The sequence below is a fragment of the Thermobia domestica genome, chromosome 6 (assembly GCF_964235325.1).
Source record: "Thermobia domestica chromosome 6, izTheDome1.hap1.1, whole genome shotgun sequence".
In the NCBI taxonomy this organism is placed as follows: Eukaryota; Metazoa; Arthropoda; class Insecta; order Zygentoma; family Lepismatidae; genus Thermobia; species Thermobia domestica.
In genome coordinates this window covers 252,816,717-252,840,745 of record NC_137459.1, presented here as the reverse complement: position 1 = coordinate 252,840,745, position 24,029 = coordinate 252,816,717, and positions in this window count along the sequence as shown.

Sequence of the window (24,029 nt, the reverse complement as noted above, 5' to 3'; positions counted from 1 at the left end):
CAGCATAACTTTGTGTATGGACAAAACGCCAAATATAAACGCATACAGTTATTTTATTTTCTGTCGAGAAACGGTTTTTAGGTTGCAAAAAAACTCACCAGAAAATTTTGAAAGTTGATGCTGAATGCTAAGAGGAATTGAACCAAAGTGAATGTAATTTTGCACAGACATCGTAGACGTGAAATGATTATACGGGTTTCGTATTTTCCTTCAGAAAACGGTTGGGTGGGGCACCGAACCTACCAAACATTTGATCACGAAAAATCAAAAGTGCCAGTTACAGTATTTCAGATGTGTGTTAAGGACATGAAGAATTTCAACATAACTTTTTGTATGGACAATACGCAAAAAATAAACATATACTTTTTATTATTTTCTGCGGAAAATCGGTTTTAGGGGGCAAAGTCCCCGACCAAAACTTTTGAAAGTTAACACCCGAAAGGCAAAAAGAATAAACCAAAGAGACTGAAGTTGTGCACAGATTTTGTAGACATAAAACGAGGGAATACGGGTTAAGTATATTCCTGGAAAAAAGGGTTGTTTGGGGCACCGAACCTTTGATCGCGAAATATCGAATGTGGTAGTAACAGTATGTCAGATGTGTGTAAAGGACATGAAGAATTGTAACATAACTTTATGTATGGACAATACGCTAAAAATAAACGAATACCGTACTGTTGTTTTTATTTTCTGCGGAAAAACGCTTTTAGGGGGCTAAAGAGCCCACCTCAAAATTTTTAAAGTTGACTCCCGAAAGGTAAGAAGAAGTGAACCAAAGTGAGATATAAACTGAGGGAATACGAGTTTCGTATCTTCCTGTAAGAAATGGTTACCTGGGGCACAGCCCCCTCCAAACCTTTGATCACGAAATATTAAAAGTGCTAGTAACAGTATGTCAGATGTTTGTAAAGGACACGAAAAATTTGAAGGAAACTTTTTGTATGAACAATAGGCAAAAAATAAACGAATACGCGTTTATTTATTTTCTGTGGATAAATGGTTTTAGGGGGCAAAAGCTCCCACTCAAAAATTTGAAAGTTGACGCAAGAAAGACAAGACGAAGAAATGGACCGAAATGAATGAAATGTGCACAAGTATTGCAGAGGTAAGATGAGGGAATATGTGTTTCGTATTTTTCCTGAAAGAAACAAACTGTTGTGTGGACCGATGCTTTGAGGGGCGAGAGGGGTGGACCAAAGCGAATGAAATTTATGTAGATATTTGGTATGTAAACTATGGCCCTTCGTGTTTCACATGTGTCGTGTCTCCAACCGATTTCTTTAATTTTTTCAGATCAACTACAAGCACTAACAAAATAGCGTTTTTAATAGTATTTCAGGAGGCACTTTTAACCCTTATAATGTTTTTGCGCATAAACAAAAATACGTGTCGATTTATTTGCAGTTTGCTCTTGATCTGCCAAATTTGAAGCAAAACGAATAGGGAAACTTGAGAAACACGAAAGGGCTTATTTCACATAGGGTGTATATAAAATCTACACACAATTTCATTTGCTTCAGTCTACTCCTTCCTGCGCTATTATGGAAATATTTACTTTTTTTCGGATGGGGCCTAGGCCCCAACAGTGTTTTTCCGCAAAAATTAAAACACGATTCATTTATTGTTTTGGAATATACGAAGTTTTGTTGCAATTGGAAATTTTCTTTAGGAACGTCCGACATATGCTTATTTGCAATTTTGATATTTAGTAATCAACGGTTTGTAAGCTCCGTGCCTCACTCAACCGCTTTTTTCCAGGATAATACGAAACCCAATTATCTCATCTTACGTCTACAATATCTGTGCACAATGTAATTCAATTCGGTGCAGTTCTTCTTGCCTTTAGGGCATCAAATTTAAAAATTTTGGATGTGGCTTTTGCCCCTGAAAATCATTTTTTCTCAGAATAAGAAACCGTATTCGTTTTTTTTTTTTTTTTTTTGCGTATTGTCCCTACACAATGTGTTGTTCCAATTCTTCATGTTCTTCAAGCACTTGTGACATACTGTTATTAGCACTTTTGATATTTTACGATCACAGTTTTGGAGGGGTCTGTGTATCATCTAAACTGTTTTTTTTTTCAGGACAATAAGAAACATGTATTCCCTATATTTATGTCTACAGTATCTATGCACAATTTCATTCACTTCAGTTCACATCCTCTGGCCATTCGGCCTCAATTTTCAAAATTTTGGGTGGGAGCGTTTGCAACTAAAACCTTTTTTCCAGCAGAAAATAAAAAACCCGCATTCGTATACTTTCTCCATACTGTCCCTACACAATGTGTTGTTCCAATTTTTCATGTCCTTCAAGCACTTCTGACATACTGTTATTAGCACTTTTGATATTTCACGATCAAAGTTTTGGAGGGGTCTGTGTCCCACCTAAACGGTTTTCTTTTCTTCAAGAAAATAAAGAACCCATATTCCCCCATTTTATATCTACAATATCTGTGCACAATTTCATTGACTTCGTTTAACTTCCTCTGGCCTTTCGGACCTCAATTTTTTTTAAAAATTGGGTGGGGCTTTTGCCCCCTAAAACCGTTTTTCCGCAGAATATAAAAAAACCGTATTCCTTTATTTTTTGCGTATTGTTCTTACACAAAGTTTCGTTGGAATTCTTCATGTCCTTTACACACATCTGACATACTGTTACTAGCACTTTCAATATTTCGTGATGAAAGTTTTGGAGGGTTCCGTGCCCTACCTAACCGTTTTTTTTAGGAAAATACAAAGCACGTATTCCCTAATTTTGTCTGCAATATGTGTGTAAAATTTCGTTTACTTCTGTTCAATTTCTTTGCCTTGCGGGCGTCAACTTTCAAAATGTTGCTTGGGGGCTTTTGCGCCCTAAAACTGTTTTTCCGCAGAAAATTGGAGACAGATATTCGTTTATTTCATGTGTAATATCTACCTGCCAAATTTTATCAAAATCGAAGTGTTACACATCGAAAGTGTTACTTGTTAGTAACTAATATTCCTTTAAAATTTTGGAGGCGCTGTGGCTCAGTGGTAGAGCGTTCACCTCCGGTGCTTGGGGTTCCTAGTTCGATCCCAGCTCGCGCTGTGTGGACTTTGTGGTGGACAAACACCGTGCTCGTGTGTTTTCTCGGGGTTCTCCCGTTTCCTCCCACATTTTTCATTCCACCATTTCACTTATCTCTCATCATCACCGTCTCCTTTAGCCTAACCGCCATAAACATGGGATGTAAAACTTCGTTCATTTGGTTTCATTGGATTTTTTCTTTAAACTTTTATGAACAAATAGTGGGAATTAAAGATTATATAAGCGAAAAATTGAGATCTATGGCAAGTTTCGGCTCCTTCCAACATTGAAGAAAATGACGGCACAGGTATTTAGATTCAAGGTAGACATGAAATTTGAAACTGAGATTTCACTATATTTGTCATCATTTTAATGCACACTGTAAAGTTCTTAAATGCTAATTAAGTCAGGATTTTGCATCCAAATTAAGTTGCAACAGATTAATTGTTAGAAAACCCGAATTGGCAATGCGAATTTAAGATTAGTCGATACTTTAGATAACATGGGAAAAAGTTGAAGAGTGTAACCTAAGTGTGTGGCCAAGTAGGTTGCGAGGCGATTTAATAAATTGCATGTCTTTTACTCAACCGTTAGAGTCCACCTCAACCGTTTCATTTTGTTTTAAAACAAAACACTTTTAGCATGAGTTACATTAGCATACAGTACATGAGTGACAATTTATATTATGATAGAATATACTATGAATTTTAAAAGAAAAAGTGCAGACACTCGATAATTATTACGTAGTAAGATTTCAATAGATTCAGTGCTTGATCTTGCCGTGTGTGAACTTATGAAATAATTATCGCCCTTCCCTTGACGCTCTGGTATACACTGGATAAAATGAGTTTCAATCCTACTTTATTTACACTGGATAAACTTGGCAACTATGCTTTAGTCCCTACCTTGATCATATCCTGGTTCGGCGGCCAGGTTTCCGAGACGAGACGAGGCGTTTCTTGAAATGCCTCGTCTCATCTCATTTCTCAAAAATGTAAACACAGTTTTTGAAAGTGTTTAAAAATTTATTAACTCGGAATAAATTATTGCCTTCGAAAGTATACCAGCGTTTATTATTTCAAATGAGGACTATCCTAAAAACAAGGAATACCTAAAGTTTTTTTTAAATGATTCTTACAAACAGCTTTCATTTCCATTTTCCAATCGATTTAAGTTTAAATATTTTGTGATAGTGTTCCAGATTCAAGTAAAATGTTAAACCTTGCATCGAGATCAGTGTTTCAGAAGATTTCATTCCGAGGTCTGATGGTTATATGTATGTATAAAAATCCTTTATAGAAATACAAGTTCTCTTAGTGCCAGTTTCATCAGTGACTAACCTTAGTTTCATGAGTTTTCTCGTTCCGAACAAAGGCACAAACGTGTCAGCCTTTTTCTCTCTGAGTTTGAAAGGATACTGGTTTGACAATAAAATTTAATTTCTTTTTATTATTTTATGATGTTATTCGAACCAAAGCCATTTTCGAATCGGAAAGCCACATAGGTTGCATTTCTTAATAACTTATTTCATACACACTACAGATAGAACTACTCATAGCATTTTAATTACACAGCACATAGTTCTTTGACATAGAGGGAAATCTTTGGTTATAGCAACATCCAGTATTACCAATGAGTATTTCCCTCATCCCCCTTGTAATTCGCACACCGTCAACAGATATAGAACATTGCTGAACATTTCGAACCACTTCATCACACTCCTGGCCTTGTGACATGGTGCATTTTCTTGTCGAAAAATGCCATTTCCGTTGGGAAACATAGTTGTCATGAAGGGGTGTACGTAGTCTGCAAGCAGTGTGCGATACGCCTCGGCCGTCATTGTGCCTTGCTCGAGCTCCACTAGACACAGATGCTCACGTGAATGTTCCCCAGAGAATTATTATTATTATTATTATTATTATTATTATTATTATTATTATTATTATTATTATTATTATTATTATTATTATTATTATTATTATTATTATTGTTATTATTATTGTTATTATTATTATTAAAATCAAATATCACGACATTAATTATTAGTTTTAATTAACTGAATTGAGCTGAAAAATAAATCTTGATTTCGAAAGATTAACTATTAAGTTGATCCGTTCTGTACCTCTCTAAAGTAATAAATGCTGAAATTTGCTTCAAGGCTGTTTCTGAGTGAATACTTTCTTCAAAATAATATTAAAATTATAGAAAGATTCTCGAGACATTCGAGTAGAGTCGAGATTTTTACGAACAGTCTCGACTCGACTCGTGTCTCGACTCGAAAATTAGAGTCCAGAAATACGTTTGTCTCGACACGTCTCGAATTTTACAAAGTGTGTCTCGACTCGAATTCCAGTCGAGATTCGAGATATGTCGATCGTGCGCATCCCTAAATATTCATATTTTAAATGTGCAATACTACCTCGCGAAAAATGACACCGAAATTAATTTACCAAAGTCTACTTTCTTCTTGCTGGATTAGTGATTGTTGTTCAGGATAGATTATGCAAAGTCATATATGGTTATGTATGTTTACACTTTCGTTTGTTTCTTTCAAAATGTATTCCTATCTATTCCCATTTGTTATTAATAATTTATTTCTTGCATTTATTAATAACTATCTGAAAAACCCATTATTCGCATGGTGGCTGTCTTTGGAAGTCAACGCCTGTAGTATAATCACCGTTGATTTCAGCGAGTGCGAAAACTATGGATTTGACATTAATATCGGTCATTTTGGAATATTTTTACATGTGAGGGTATCCCCTCCGGTACCCCGACCCGCAATCAAATGGGGTGAATTTGGAAGTTAATGCAATCGGAGTTTCACCATTGATCTCAGAGACCGCCAAAACTATGAATTGGACACTAATATTGGTCATTTTCTACTACTTTTACATGTCCCTGTAAATGTCTCCTGAAACCCCTTGGTTCGATTTAAAAAAAAAGAACGCTTCATCTTGATCCGGGGCCTGGACCAAGGTACCCGAGATAAAAATTTGGTAACTCTCGGTCCTCTCGTCTTGTCTCCAGGCAGCACACAGATACATATAGGGATGCGCACGGGACGAGTCGAGACAGGATAATCCTGACAAAATTCGAGTCAAGACACGGCTCTTCCAATAGTGAAATATACATTTTTCGAGTCGAAACATCACTTTTACAGCACATTTTCGAGACCAGACAGCCACAAATCTTGTCTTGTTCGCATCCCTAGTTACATACAAACAGATAGACAGACACATAAACAAACTTTTTATTTTATTTATATTAGATTGGGTGTATTTCAAACAGTGTTTCTTCCAGAAGTGTTTTTAGGGGGCACTGTCCGCCCGGAGCTGTGAGAGTACCCCCGGAAGAGACCAAAATAATATGTGTATAATATAATAATAAATAGAATAATATCAACAGTGTCACCCGGAATACGAAATGTGCCCCCAGGGAACATAGTTTCTGAAAGAAACACTGATTTCAAACACAACAGATAGAACCAACGGCGCCGATTTTCCAAAATGTATGTGGGTGCATATCAATGGCGGGGCGTGTTATATGTTTTCAGAGGAGTCGATATTTTTTTTTATTGATTTCTTTTCAGTTAAAATCTTTTATGAACGCTGTCATAAAGGCCTGTGCTGTGATAAATTAAAATATACCGGTAATATAAGGATAAGTTGGGGATAAGTCCCAGCTCAATCGGTAACACGGCTGACTTAATTGTAAAGAAACAGGTTTAAACCCGTGATCAAGTTTAATTACTGTAATGCATATTCCCAACATATACAATCGTGATATTTAGTGTATATTTTCAACAACTTACATGATGCACAATGAGTGCAAGCAGCAGTGATATTATCAATACGTTACTAAAAGAAAATACTACATTCATACAAATTAAAATAAAAAATCATCATAAAAGAAAATACTTTTAATGTTATTGCAGAAAGAAATTGCAAGGATTTTGTTGTGGACATAAAGTATAAAGTGACTAACTTAGTGTGTTTCTTGGTTGCCTTTGCACAAACAAACTTGAAACAAACAATTATGCTTTAGAGGTTAGAGATTTTAACTTCCATCTCGATGTTTTAATTGTTTATTTTTTGATAGTGGCAAGTGAGAAATATTTATTTTATTATATTTCTATGAACCTAAAAACCTTGCCTGCAGCGCCCAGACAAGATTATTTGTGTGAGTGCTGGAGCCAGGCAGCACCCACGTAGTCGGCTCGCATGGACAGAACGACCCCTAGCATTTCTTACACATCACATGGTTGTTTAGCTAGAACGTTGCTACTATACTAGCGAGTTCCAGCTAGTTAAGCCTTTTATTAACAGCCGGAGGCAGCATTCTGTTATACCGTTGTAGTGAGTCGCGTGTTAAAATACTCCTAGTGTCAGCGTTTTCATTCTTCTATTGACCTTGAAGGACAAAACAAATGCCTTTCGAGGAATACAAATTCCCTTTAATTCATGAAGTTGATATAGAAATGACCTTCCAACCTATGCTGTGTATAAATGCTGGAAGCCTTCTAAAACGAGCGGAACAAGCGAGCCATTTATCAAACGCCTCGACTCGAAATTTTTCATTTAACGACTTTACGAAATAGGTTATATTTGTATCTAGTTCACATGAAACATTGAAAAGTTTACAACTGATTTAAAAATTCCTATTGTTTCATGTATTATAAATATATGGTGAACTAATATATTTTACTTGAAGTTATAAATGACTACTTTATTGGTAAAAGCAGAAACAAGTTGACTCAAGCGGGAATCGAACTCGCGATCCTTTACGCGTGAATCGTGAATGCTTCACACACTGCCACACGGTCACTTGGGAAATTTAGGCGTCGTATCATATATACGGCGAGTCGAAACTTTAAGACGCATTTTCTAGGCTATTTCTGGTTATTGCACTCTCCCAGTTTGTAATATTAACACTTTAAATATGCACTACTACCTCGCGAAAGTTCATTTAACAATGTCTGCTTTTTCCTTGTAATATATAGTCATCTCAGGTAAGTGAATAGAAACAAATGCCAGAAAAAGAAAAAAAGAAAATAGGGACAATAAAAGTAAAATATAGACATATTCACCACTGTTCAGAGGATGCTATATACAATGCAATAAGCAGAGTGTCGGTGGGTCGAAGTGAGTTTGTAAGGTATGGTGGATCGCTGGTTTATGGTGGGTCACGGTGGGTTGTGAATTGCAGTGGATCACATCCTGTTGACCCACGACCCATTAACCGACTTACACATCTTGACCCACGTGTCTCACTTGACACAAGATCCACTTCAATTCTGGTGACAGGTTTTCAATTCAGCATGGGAGAGACAATATAGGCTTTGTTGAATCCGAGACGAGACGAGACAAAGCGTCTGTCTCGTCTCGTTTTCCGACACGAAACGTGACATGTCCTTGTCTGGACTCATCGCGTTTTAAATGTCTCGAAAGCATTCCATAGCCCTCTCTTGTCCGATTATCAATTGTAACTTGTAAACTTCGTTACATTTCGAAGTCGCATGGCTTCCAATTTTCTTCTATTATTATGAGGTTTAAGAAAGAAAATTAGAGGAAAGGAGACGAGATAACAATTGGTCTCGTTTCGAAAACACGAGATGACAGTGAGATAGCCACAAGACGAGACACAGGATTCGTCTCGCATAGCTAAAATCAGACAATTAAATATGAGGAGAAGAAACAGGCAATCATGTTGTGTCTAGTGCATCATAATATTTTTTTTCTAAAGTTCTGTTTTCATTTCATTACCAAATTATTTCTCGAAGACCGACATCGGATCATGTTTCACTGGCCGTCACGGTTCCGGTACTTTAGGTGATAATGCTTGGAATTATCACTTTGATCTTTTATAGTTGCTTGTATTCCGTATTCTCATTATGTAAGCGTCTATTTGTCAACTCGTTGATTTGAATGGAAGCACCTCACCCTCAGTTCCGGGAACATCTCTCTTTCTCTCTCTCTCTTTCCGTTTCAGAGGTGATGGTAGACAAAAGGGCAAAATTGTATAGAAATTTTACGGCATTTCTGGCAAGATGGTCTCTCCAATAGGCACATTCTGAAGAAATCTGCCTATCGTAGAGACTCACATGTGCGAAATTCGGGAAAATTTGCAGTTTTTGAGATTACCACCCTCTGATACATACCCCAGATTAAATATACCTGCTTCCTCGGTTTCATTGTTTCACTTCTCTAATAAATTTCACCGAGATTTTAAACTCTTTTTCACTTAACGTATTTAACGGATAATACGTTCTCTTTCACCACCTCTCATGTGCTCTATGCATTTTTTTTAAACCTAAAAAAATATATACTCCTTGGAGCAATTCGAAGCGCCGTCAATAGGATTTGTAATCTAGCGCCTTAACCACTACACGAAGATCGTTGCTTGGTAAACGTTTAGTTGTTGGAATATAAGTTCGCATTTGTATTTTATGTTCCTACTTCGACAATTTCTACTTTCTTTTTCTTCGCTTTCTCTGTATTGATTTATTTATCATATTCTAGATGGTTAGAACGCAGGAATATAGTGGCTAAGACACTAGATTGAAAATACAAAGGACGTAAGTTTGAATCCACTATAAATAGAATATTTTTTTTAATAATGCATACAGCACGTGAGAGGTGGTAAAAGAGAGCGTATTACCCGTTTGAGATGTTAAGTGAAAACTTGGTAAAAATTCCACTGACATATATTAGAGAAGTGATACAATGAAAATGAGGAAGCAAGTATATCTAATCAGAGTTATGAATCAGAGGACGGTGATCGATAAAACGAAATTGTTCCGAATTTCACACATGTGGGTCTCTACAATAGGCAAACTTCTTCAAAAATGTGACTATTACAGAGACCATCATATTCCACCGATTGCGCTAGCCAAAGTTAGTTTAACAATAACAAATGGTGTAGTGTATTTCCTTAGAACGATACATTAAAAAGTGCATACTGCAGATGAACGAAGTGTTTCGAATGTCCTAGTAATTTCCTTGGCCTTTCCCAATTAACATGCGAAAATCGTCTCAATCATGATACAAGTGTTTGCGTCCACTTTCTTAAGGATTGCTCATTTAGTATGAGAAGTAACTCTTTGATTCTTCACGATTGCTTTGAAAATAAAATAACTTGAAAAGGATTTGAAGCTATATTGATTACGTGTATTACTCACAAGTCCAGTATTTCACCCCTACATTATCTTCTCATGCAACATCATAAGCTAATGAGTTGAGTTCCGAGCCAAGTCGCTGTTTTCGAGGTCGAGTTTCGAGTTGAGTCGAGTTTGATAATGGCTCGCTCGCTCGTTCAGCTCGTTTTAACTCGTTTTGAAATAATGGCCTGATTAGACTGGAATGCGAAAGCCATGAGAAATGTAAGCAATAATGTGGAATACTTTTAGTGTTGCTCACGACAGCGGTGCATCTCATCTCGTGGGGCAATTTTAGTGTATCTCTTCTCGTCTAGATAACGAGAGGACAAGACTTATTTTTATTATTACGAGACAGCCTCAAATGTCGTAATCACCAATATAAGTATATACTGTAGTTCTTAAAATCAAGGCTGAGACCTCCACGGTCGAATTCTTGAGCCCAAGCAGAAGACCAACCCGGGTAGTGATATCAACCGGCTAGGCTCGTATCAACTGAGCGGACAGCTCGAGTCGGCTTGGTTGGGATGAGCCGTCCGCTCGGGCCAATTAAGCCGATGACCTGAGTCGGCTCAGTTGGAACGAGCCATCGACTCGGCTCAATTGAGCCGATGGCTCGAACTTTCTCGGTCGGGATGGGTCACCTACTCGGCTCATGGGAACCGGTTCGAGCCAGCTAAGTTGAAACTAGTTCATCGGCACGGTTCGACTCAGCTCAACTAAGCCGATGGCTCAAATCGGCTCGGTTGGGTGATCTGTTGGCTCGGCTCACTTCGCGGTTCGGTTCGGTAGTGAATGAGCTATAAGCCGAGCCGCTTGAGCCGTTGAGAGGCCTAAACCCGGTCCCAGCTGTTTTGAACATGTTTGGCTGAAGCCTATAACTTTTAACAATTTTTGGCTCGAGCCCGAAAACTTGCCCCTTCGGAACTCAAACCCAGAACGTGACCTATGTCCATGCCTCCTGAAGACTTCTCGACGACTGAGATCGACAGTCAATTAGCTTTTACCATTCAGATACAAACCGCATATCTTTTAAAGATTATACACGGTGTTGATATTATAATAATAATAATAATAATAATAATAATAATAATAATAATAATAATAATAATAATAATAATAATAATAATAATAGCATTAAAAGTTTTAAACTTGTCCTAAAATTTGGCGAAACTTACTTAAATTAGAGATTTCGGGGAAATTGTTCTGTACCTTCAAGGCACACCCTGCAACTACCAACATTTTAAACTAGAACCTTTCATTGAAGTTTCATGTAGAAAGTATTCTACTGTATGTTTTAAGGAAAATAACTGTAATAAAAATAACTGAATATCACGCAACAGTAAGGCATATAATATACTAATTTTTACAGTATGCAGAGGTAAATATAAAAGCTTTGCTACAAAAATACCTACACAGACCATAATTCAATTAGCTCTGAAATACAATGTAACGAAATAGCCTATGAGATTCAGTATACATAACAATTGTTACTTAAATAATGGACATACACTATTTCTTGAATCGTAACAAGACGAGAAATGTTTACGATACTTTTCGTCTCGTCTCGATTCTCATCTCCAAAGCGACACGAAAATTTTGAGTTAACCTTGTCCCGTCTCGAATGTAAAATGTTAATTCTCATGTTTTGTTTGTTTTAGAAACAAGATGAGAAATTCCTCTTCTCGTGGGCAACATTAAACCAAACCGAAATATTCTTTCCAAATGTCACGTTTCTGCTTGTAACGGTATGACCTGGGCCATAATTAGCTCCTAGGTTTTAATCTTCTACGAGATAATAATAATTATTATTAGTTTATAACTATTACTATTATTATTCCTGAAGATTTGATAGTTCAAGTATTGAAACATCCGAGTATTCAAATATCTGAATATAATAAAACGTATGTCATCGCCGATCAATCGCCATCAAAAATCCTAAAGGAAAAAAAATATTGCGACGTGGATTCGCACAAGCACTTTGACCACTGAACCGCGATCGCTACGCGGTAAACGACTCGCCTTTATTCTGGTTACGTTAGGTTTCTTTGTCTCCGCTTGCAAACTTGTGTGTTATATTTCTTCGATTCAAAATGTATTTCGTATTTCTTTCCTGATGTCGGCAAAGTTTACATTAATAACTTGAGTTGTTCTTAAACCGTTGGTTCACAAAATTGTTTTTTCTCCACACGAAACTACAGATATGACAGATTGAATACTCAAACTCTCCATTTCTTTCAAAGCAGTCGCCATTACCTGGTCAAAGACTTATTTCCGCCATGATTCATATTCAAAACCAAAATCAATTCATTTTTCGGAAGCGGAATTTTCCCTTTCCGGATTTCGGATACTTATGGAATTCGGTTAAACTACGGAATTCAGAAGAATTCCGGAACTCGGAAGGAATCCGGAATTTAGAAAATTCCGGAATTGAGAAAAACTCGGGATTTCGAAAAAATCCGGATTTTTCGAATTCCGGAATGTTAACGAAATCACAAATTTCTAAATTCCGGAGTATTCCGAATTCCGGAATTATTCCAAAATCGGTATTTTCCCAATTCCGGAATTTGGCCGGTTTTACTTTCGGGAGTCTGGAAAGTAAAAATTCCGGAATTGGTTATCCCTAGTTTATACACAACCTTTCAGAACAATAAGCAAGTAGCTGTCTACAAAGAAACAAGTAATAAAAAGCATTTTGTATCCTGCAATACGTCATGTATTAAAATCCGACAGGAATTTCAGTATCTAACCAGAAATCGTTAAATCCAAGATGTAGTACCCGCAGTTTCATCCATTTGTGTCTATATAATCTTGTTACTAAAGCTTATTGTATGATAACGTTAGTAAGTCTTTCTCTGCTCTCCCGTAAAGTTGTGATACGTTCTACTACATGATACAGAACGAATTATCAATTTAACCAAGTTGTTGTATTACTACACATCTGCTTCCGCCTCTGTAAACTGTAGTCGATCTCGTTGATCGCGACATATTTGCTTTTTTATACCCCTTTCTTCGTTTACTGAACTAAACAGTAACTATTCTGAAATATACTACTGCGCATGCCTCATAGATAAATATTTCTGATGCCAATAGTTTCCGTTTTGTCAAAGCAATATTCTTTAACTTATTCTTTTTCTTATGACCCTTTTATTACATTATATGAAGAGCATGTAGGTCTAAATACCTCATGTATTATATAGAATGTAGGTTTAACTCTTCCAGCAAAGAAGGAACATGTGATCATAGTATACAGCCCACAGAAGTGATAGCTGGCAATACAGTGGTCGAAATCCCTAACGACACAGGGGGTGACTGGTGTCCTACCCGCTGGTCTAGTGGCTAGCACTTGCGTCTTTGGTGTATGGTGTCCTGGGTTCGATTCCCGGTGGAGAGCATTTATAATTTTTAACTGTCCTCGATGTTTCTGTGTTCGTGTCCCTTCGTTGTAAGTTATTAAAAAAAGCAAGTTAAACGAGTGAAGCAATTAAAATTAGCAATAAGTAAGTTACTGAAACACGTTCGGTGAGTCAGTTAAAAAAAAAGTGGTCAAAGCACTGGCTTTTCGCGCCGTCCATGCGAGTTCGAATCTATCTCGGCTTGATTGTTTATCCATTTGAGATAAAGTATTTTTACTTTTCGCTACAGGTATTCCTTCTTTTCGTATTTTTCGCCGTCCTGCACAGTTAAAGTAACTGGCTATTCTTATTCTTTCTACGAATGATGGATCTTCTCTCTGGTTTCATGTCAAACATGCACACGTTATGAAAAGACGTTGTTGATAATAATAATAATAATATGAAATATTACTAGCTAACTCGTGTGTGTGTATTTCGACAATATAATTTTATATTATTATGTGGAAATAAGTAAGGCTGTCTAGCGCCCCCCCTTCTATTTTTTTCGATGCGCCTTATGGGTTCACGGTGTCTAACGTTGGTCCCATCCCACTATCATCTCCTGTTCTCTCGATATAAGTTATCAACATTTTGCCTAAAGAGGGCTCTGCCGTGGCCCCATGACTCCCCATGACATGAATCTTCGTTCATTTTGTATCGAAATCGCTTATTTCTCTGATTACTATGAGTGCATACTGTCCAACGTTGCTCCCATCACTATACAATTTCCCGTTCTCTTGATACAAATTGCTAATAGTTTGTTTGTAAGGGAGAGATGGCGATACAATCATTACGTTTGAAGAAGAATTGAGGAAGATATTGCCTTGCCACAAACAACACCTATTATTATTATTATTATTATTATTATTATTATTATTATTATTATTATTATTATTATTATTATTATTATTATTATTATTATTATTGTTTTACTTACCACTAATGTTGCCTACCTTTATTTGGAATGCAATGTGTTACTAAAAAGCAAATCAAATAACACTCCTCGCGATTCACGCTCCCGAACTCGAAATATATTATTTACAGTTCTCTGTGTTAGGGGAAAGCACATTTATTATATTATTCTTTCAAATAACATTTCATAAGTTACTTCACTTTCAATGTTTAATTTCATATGGTCACTAACAATCATCTTGTTCCGATAGGAAAATATCCCCCCTCCCTCCTGCAAAAAAAAGCCTGACCGTATCGAAAGAGCGTGAACCTTCTTTAGGCGATTAATCGGGTCAAATATTTCAATAAAAGAGGATAAGTCCCTGCACACAAATATTTCAGTAAAAGAGGAAAAGTGACTCAAACTTTTTGAATACCTATTCATGGGCGAAATTTGGTTGCCTTGGAACTTTTTAAGAGTTTGAAGGGCCGCCATTTTGAACATTTTCATCTGATTATTCTGGTTAACGAACTCATCAAGATATTTCAACAGTTAATGTTTGTTCCAAGTTTCGTCTCAATCCGCTGAAATTTAGGGTGGTCAAATAGCGTTATATATATACAGATAGATAGATAAATAGACACACAGAGGAGGAGAGAAAAAGTGTTTTGCTCCCTTCTCCCTTCTCGCATCTGTGCTGCGTCAGAGGTAAACCGGGCCTCTTTGCAAAACGTATTGATCAATCTAACCTAAACACAAGCCTGTTATTTGTTAACGTAGAAATATGGTCGAGAGGTGTAAGGCATGTAGAGATAGTATTTTTAATAATCATGAGTATAGGTTCGAACCTCTCCACTTCCTTATTTTTTTTACTTTTTGCAGTTACGTCGGAACGTTCAATTTTTATTCTTTACTAATTGCAAATGGCGTTTACATTCAAAATAAGAGGAATTTTGGAGGCATTTGTTCGGATATTATTCTCTTTCGAAATGAAGACAAGAATAAAAGCAATACGCAAAGACAAAAATATTATCAGTACTAAACATTACCAATAATAATTGCTACAAAAGACTAAATACGACCTCTTTTACCATCTCTCGTGAGCTGTATGTATTATTAACAAAAAATTTTTAAAATGTCCTTGCCGAGGATTCGAACTGGCGTCCTTTCCATTTGTAAGCCAGTACCTTAACCACTAGTTTTATTGTTCATATGCTTGTCTTTATACAAAAAGTGTACAAGAACCAGACTGACTCCTAGGGTACTACAATACAATATGTCTTACATACAAGAAAAGGAAAATGTAAGTATAACAATAACCACGAAAAAAAATAGAAACGAAAAGATAAACCTACATCCTGAGTTGTAGCTTTTTTTTTTTTTTTTTTTTTAACGAGAAGGAAGGAGATTACTGCAACACCACTTCTAAAAACCTACTAAAATACTGCCTGTCCAACTCGGGGGAAAAGAGCTTTCGGCGAGTGCGTTTTAAAAAATCCAAGTAGGTGCGAGCATCCAGCAAAGGCACATGGCGATGGATATACACAATTGTACAAGCCAGTATAAAAAGCACAGCGTGGTGTTTGGTCTGTGGAAAATAACGAAAATCCGGAAACAAAACATAGGATACTGTGAACTGGTGTGGAGGTCGACGACAAATTCGTCCTAAGAAGGACGTGAGACAGTTCCAGATAGCTGGAGCACCCACACACTGATCGTACCGGTGGGATAGAGTATCTTCTTTGGCGCATCGAGAACACAGTGGGTCAGGAACACGTTTCAGCTCAAATAAACGAGAGCGCGTAGGCACCAACTGATGCACCACTTGAAACCATTCAACCTGTAGGTATGAAGGTAATACCGGGGCAAAGATATTAGCCCATACCTGTGACCACGTAGTCTGATGATATCGGTGAGGAATTCGGAGAATAATCTGATCGTTAGGCAACGAGAGAAGGAAGTTATACAAAGTGCGAGAATTGTATCCTGTAGGGCAGAGAACCACACCACTGTATGTCCAATAACGTATTAGTGAAGTAATGTACGTCGGACAACAATCAGCAAAGTTAATAAACGGGGGGCTCACAGGGTATTCATAACTAGGCCAAAAACATCGTATCCATTGCTGTGTGAAGGATTCGTTAATAGCAACTGCCGCGTAGAAATCGAGCATAAACAGAGTTTGACATTTCAATCTGAGATGTACTAGACCCAACCCTCCCTGTGAACGGGGAAGATAGAGTCCTGCACGTGGAATACGAAAATAGAAGCCACGCCATATATTCCATAGGAATAAGGAGTCAAACCGCTTAGCGAACAATTCCGGTAAGGGGAAAATTCGAGCCCGGTACCACAGCTTGGGTGCAATGTAAATATTGATAAAGTGAATACGATGAATTAAATGAAGGCGACGGAAACGCTGTGAAAACAAAAGCTGCCGAATTTGTAACAACAACGGGGACCAAATCTCCTCGAAAAGGGGAGTAGGTTGTGACGTAAACGGGATACCTAAGATCTTCAAGGAAGTGACGTGAGGTACACACGGCACCCCGGGCTCGTTAGCAGGTAAATGGAAACCATTGAACTGTAATAGGTTAGTTTTCTGTACATTATACTGTAATCCGGAACAAAGTGCAAAACGTTGCAACACTGCAAAAACCCGCGCCATAAGAACAGGATCCACTCCGGTGATGGTGACGTCATCCGCATAGCCGAATATATTTTGACTCAAAAAACGGGAGGGTCCAGGGGGGTGCAGGGTGGCCAACTGTCGAAGTAAAGGATCTAATGCAAGTGCAAAAAGTATCGTTGACAAAGAACATCCTTGCCTTAATCCACGTTTCAGCGGAATAAGAGGGGACAGGTGTCCGTTAATCTGTATACGGAAATTGGCCGTGGTATATAAATTGTTAATGACTGTGCGGAAGGCTAAAGGAAACCTCCAGGCTTCCAGCACCTGCAACAAAAAACTGTGATCCAAACTGTCGTACGCTTTTTCTAAATCTACAGCTAATGCACCCGCAGGCACCTGCCGAAAATGAAAATAAGCAAAAATATCGCGCAAAGAACGAAGAGTATATGACAGGTTATGCGTACCATGGAGTGCTGCCTGATAAGGACTAATGTAGTGACGGATGATTGGTCGAAGTCTGGCTGTAAGCACTTTAGTGAACAACTTAAGATCGACGGGCAATAAAGAAATAGGTCGATAGTCCTGAACATAATGCGCTGTGCGGGATTTCGGAATGAGGACTAAGATAGCGGTATTACGACCCACTGCTTCGCCTTGTAACCAAGCATTGAATAAAGCGGTAATAGAGGGACTGAGGAGAGACCAATACTGTTTATAAAACTGGATATTTAATCCGTCTTCTCCGGGGGCACTACTGCCCTTTGCCCGCCTGAGGACTGCGAAAATTTCCTCCGCACTAATGGGATTGATCAATGTCTGACACTCGTCATCCGTGAGATGGTGAGATAACGTGGACAAAAACCCCGGGGCATATGAGTAGTCTATGGGACGCGCACGTGCAAAGTCTGTATAGTAGCGCGTGAACTCTTGTAAAATCTGCGAACAATTAGTAGTAGTAGTGCCATCTCCCAGAATGAGAGAATGAATGGCGGTGGAACGCCGTTGTCGCAAAATCGTATCAACATGATAAATAGTTATAGTCTCCTCCGGAAAGCGATGATAAAAGTCTTCCGACAAATACGCACTAATCGACGTGTGGGAGTAAATAGTTTTCAATCGGTGTTTGATACCGTTAATACAAGCCAGGTTCTCCAGAGAAGGCGGAGCATTCCAAAATTCACAGAGAGCTTGATATAAAAATTCATGTAAATGGTGGTCGTCTTCCCTCGCGACCCGCCCTTGCCATTGAAAAAAACTGCGTAATTTAGGTTTACAATATAAATTCCACCAAGAAATAACAGAGGGGTAGTACCGCTGCATGCTGCACCAATAAGGTAAGCGACGCGAGAATTCCTCTACAACCTGCGGGCGAGACATGATGTCATTATTAATCTTCCAATAGGAAGGGCCCCGGGCCGGTGGTAGCAAGAAAGGCATTTTAAAGGCTACTTCAATCGAGGCATGATCGGACAGCGCCACAGGAATTGTATTTTGTTGTATCACCGCAGTGCATAAACTCTCTGAAATGTAAGCGCGGTCGATTCTACTCTTCGTCGTAGTAGTGCAGTGGGTGAATACATGCTTAGAGTTTGACACAACTAAAGCGTCTTTTAACTTTAGGACACGAATAAGCTCTGACAAAGTAGGACAAGGCGTGGTAGGCGTCAGAGAATCTCGGGGATCTACAATTGCATTGAAATCTCCGGCAATTATACAATGAGGAATTCCCGGAGGAAGTAAAGAAGGAATGGTAGTTGCATAAAACTCGTTCCTCTCTTTTGTACGTGTAAAGCCAGAATGACCATATAATGCTATAAAACAAATGTTCTGAATATAACAACGTATAGCCCTTCCTTCGGGGGCTAACACAACACGATCATAACTCAGACCCTTTCGCACCAAAATCGCAACCCCAGTCTCTTGGTCGCGGTTAATAATAACTTGATAATTGGTAAGAAAATCCAAAGATGTAAGCAGAGAACTTATTTCTTGTAGAAAACACACGTCTGGTCGGCGGCTTTCGATGAACTGTTTTAGAAGGGCCTTATTATGATCGGAACTGATTCTATGAATATTGAGTGATATTAACTTAAATGAATTTACTGGTAACATTATAAAAGCACTCAAAAAGAAAACTTTAACAAAAAGAAAAAAGTACTTACAAAGGTGAAAGGAATTCTTTCCCATGAACACTAGTAAAGTGACGCATTTTGAGACGAATAGAAAACAAACCGAGTGAACTTTGTTGTACGAACACAAAAACTAACACTGCCATATACCTCATAACAGACAATGCGGACGAAGCCCTGGAAAGCAGGTGTGAAGGTCAATAGCGAAGAGTAAACACACCACGCCTCAGGGCAATTCTGAGTCAGATATTGCCCGATGTTGTGATCGTAATTCGCGTGGCTCAGCTTGGTCTATCCCTCGTGTAACATCAAGGGCACACTGTTCCTTCTTTCGTGTAGACGTTCGAGTAACTTTCCTTCTTTTTTGTTGTGAAGAAAAATCAGCTTGCACAGAAGTAACAGTATGTTCAGCTGAAGACGGGACATTATTGTCTTGCACTTCAGACGAAGAACCAGACTGAACTGTTAACACTTCCTGCTCCGACGGACGAGTCGAGTCAAGTTCCATGACATCCACAGGCGTATTCTGTAAAGGCGGGGGTCGCAGTTTCACTTCAGAATCTTCCATAACTAGAACATTATTTGTTAGAGATGAATTCACTTCGGGGGTTCGTACTAACACTGGAAACTCGGTGGTATCAGTCAATGAAGGCAAGCCTGAGGAACTCTGAGCAGGGGCCCGGGGGACAGGGACAGAGAGCGAAGGCGGGCCAGAAGAGGGAAAAGAGCGATGCACTTTGCCAATCTCCGTCATGTGTAAAGACGTCTGTTCAGGTGCGGCCGTAGTTGGTTTTGCGTTCTTCAAATGGCACGTGGCTATCGTATGAAAATTGCTCTGACATCTGAAACAAGTAATAGGCTGCCCTTCATAAGACACACTCACCTTACAACCGTGCACTATGATACGGGATGGTATATGCTTATGTATTTCCATATGAACAATACGTACGCCACTGTCTATGCCAGGGGGAAAAGGGGCACTCCATAATTGTGGTTCCACTTTGCGCACTTTACCATAACTTTTGAAATGATCTTCTAGGAATGATAACGGTAATTCAAGAGGAAAGTCATATATACGCACCAACCGAATGGGGTCATCAGCGGGGACTATCCTTACTGTGCTTGTTTCCCCAGACACATGCGTGAATTCTACAGACGAAGGAGCTGTTGCTGCGAAATGTTCATAGGCTTGTAAATCTTTAAACTTAATATATATGCTATATGATTCCGCATGTAACTGGAGCGCACAAATGTTGTCGAAGATACGAGGAAACTTATTTTCCAACCACTGATATACTTGACTAGCATTAGGTTTTACATTTCTATATCTTCGGTCAAATATTAATTGAAATTGTAAGTCCTTCTTATATTCCATACTACTACAAGCTATTTCACTGCAAAACACTGTACACACAAGGTGAGAATTCACCGAGCACACTAAAGCACAAACTTGTGGAAAAAGCACGAGTCTTTTCAACTAACGTATGAGTAGCGATATCAGGCACTCTAATGGGACCAACACTACTCACGATGTGAACAGCTCGAGACGACGAGCTCAACTGACGAACCACTACACCAAGATCACCGCGTGGTAAATGTTTAGTTGTCGGTGTATTTTTGTATTTGTGTTTTATGTTCCCACTTCGACAATTTTTAGTCTTTTTTCTCCGTTTAAGAGCTGTTTCTGGCTTTCTCTTTCGGTGTCGTCTTTTATTTACACTATGCACTATCCGTATTCACAGCTTGTGTCCCTCTGCAATGTATTATTCAGATTAGACTTTTCTTTTTGCCCCTCAGTAAACATTTGATTGATTTAATTCTCATACTCTCCACGGATGGAGCGCAGGAATGCCAGACTCGAAAAATAGGTGTACATTTACTTTCCTGACAAATAATACATTAAACACTGACTTTTTAAGTAATATTCTAACAGTAAGCTTCATGCGACAAAACATATGTCTTAATTGTGTTAAAATGTTCCTGACTCATGTTTATACACTAGTTTAAGTGCAAATGGGTGCCTCATTTCGAACTCCGATTCTGTCATATTTACCTCAGTAAATGCCACAAGTGTCTTCGAATTATATGACTCGAATTGGTAGTAAAACAGACAGCTAATTTGAAAAATTTGAGTAGGTTATTGTATGATTTAAATGTGTACTTCTGCTGGTTTGATTTGATTTGATTTCATTTCATTTTGGTATCACTGTCAATAGCAAGGTTATATGAATCGTGGACCTATAGCTGAACATGGGTCCGAATCGCATGAGTTCCCTCTGGGAACCGAACACAGGTCTCCCACCTCAAAGGAGGGTTTACCAGCAGGTTAAACACCAGAGAGCACAATTCCGCTGATAAAAATCTAATGTTTCAAAGACAGACCCATTTTTCCTCATTTCATAGTCACTGCAAACGAAGTAGCTGAGAAGAAGAATAACAAGTACACACAGATTGGCTGTTCTTCCCACTGGGCTAATACTTTCATTTTGTACATTCCGTAACAAAAAAATAACTGCAACATGAGCATGTAAGTTTTATTGTAAAACGACGAAGTCTTTTGCTCCAAAATAAGCGTGCAGGGGAGAACGTCGAGATTTCTTCTGCGTGATTCGTGCTACGTAGACGTTATGTTGATTCCCTGGGCTGTTAGGCGTAGTTTCACAATAAACTTACATGCTCATGTTGCAGATTTTTTGCTGCGGACTGTACATAAATATAAACTAATGGAGACTGAATTTGGATCCAAATGGCAACAGAAATGTCCCTATTCGTCTGAGCTATGTAATCAGCAATAATATCGGTCATTTTCGATTATTCTTGTACATCTCCCCTTCGTCGTCCCCCAAGTTGCGTCCCCCAATTTGGATTTAAGTGGCATTGAAGGCGTTATTGTTCATCTCAGCGACCCCGAAAACTATGAATTTGACACTAATATATTTCATTTTCAATCATTTTTAAATATTTTCCTCCTCCCCTAAGTTGCACCATCAAAGTGAAATCTATCCCAGCTCCGAGCCACATCAATGTCGGAAATTTAATCGAGATCGGTCGAGTGGTTGAAGAGTTATTAAGTTAAAAAACATAGTCAGTTTCATTTTGATATATATTAAGATTTATACACCTCTTCCTCTCCGTCCCATACGTTGCACCATTAAAGTGAAATGAGAAAAACATTCCCAGTCTATAACTCACTAATGTTCAAAATTTCATCGAGATCGGTCGGGTGACTCAAGAGTTCTTACGTTTTATTTATTTTTATAATGTCTCCCTCCACCTTTCCTGAGTTGTACCGTCAAAGTGAAATGATAAGAACCATGCCAGGTCTAAACCTAAACTTTGATCGAGATCGGTCTGGTAGTTCAAGAGTTATGAAGTTACAAAAATAGTCACTTTCAATTCTATATAATAGACTAGGTTCTGGATAGCTTGGGGTTCTGCCCCCAGTCCCTCGCGTTTACTCAGTCTACTGTTTCGCGTCTCCTATGTATCAGTCTTTGCATCAAGAGTGAATTTCGTACATTTCCTATTAACATTTCCTAAATTTTGCCCTGCTGAGGTAATCGCCCCCTGACCCCAGTTTCTACTCAGTCTATGGCCTCGCACCTCTTAAACCTAAAACTCTACTAAATTTCAAGTTTCTTCTCCTATTTCAACTACCTAAAAGATAAGATTTTGTATCCCAAGAAAACGCTCATTTACATAACAGTTGAATTTCTTCATTCCCCCTTTAGATCTCTTAAAAACTAAAAATGTTCACTCTTGGCACTTTTTCTGTCCGTTAGTCCTTGAAGGGTACAATCCTGCAAAACTTCATCATTCTAATCCTGGCGGAAGTGCCTAAATATTTTGGGTTGTAGAAATGTTCTTTATAAATATCACGGCAAAGATTATTCAGTTCCCCATAAAACCACTATAAAGTTTGATTTTTTTTATTTTGGTGATATATTTAGACAACAAGAACAAAAATGTACAAGCATGTCGAATTTCAAGCTTTTATTCCAATTGCAAGTACCTAAAATAGGATATTATAGGTCCCAAAAAGGCCCATTTAAATAGCATGGATAATTTCTTTATCGCCCTTTAGATCCCACAAAAATAAAAATATATTCACTTTTGGCTATTTTCCTGTTGGTTAGTTTCAAAAAGCTACAGTCATGAAAAATTAAATCATTGAGGCTCTAGACGAAATGCCCAATAATTTTGGGGTGTAAAAGAAGTCCCATATAAATAACATGGGGAAGATTTCTCAATTGCTCATAAAACCCAACTAAACTTTTTTTTAAATTTTTGGTTATCTATTTAGGTAATGCTAACAAAAACATACAAGCATACAAAATTTCAAGTTTTTATTAAAATTATAAGTACCTAATAATGAGGTTATAGGTCTTTAAAACAGGTCATAAATAACATGGGGAATTTCCTTATCACCCCTTTAGATCCCATAATAATTGAAAATATCACTTCTGGCGATTCTCCTGTGGAGTAGTCCTGAAAAGCTACAATCTTGCGAAATTTCAACTTTCCAGGTCAACCTCAAGTACCTGTCAGTGAGGCAGTTCATGTAGTTTAATAGATATATTATTCACTGATAGTTTACACGAGATTGAGGAAACCACCACATCCGTAAGTGAATGTGTTGAGTAAGTAATGAGAAGATCATCATAGCAAAACCATTTCGCGCATAGATACAATGTTATCTTATTAGGATTGCTGTTAATCTTTTTTAAGGATTCCTGAAATATTTCATTTTCTTTACTAAGAGTTATCTTTGTAATAT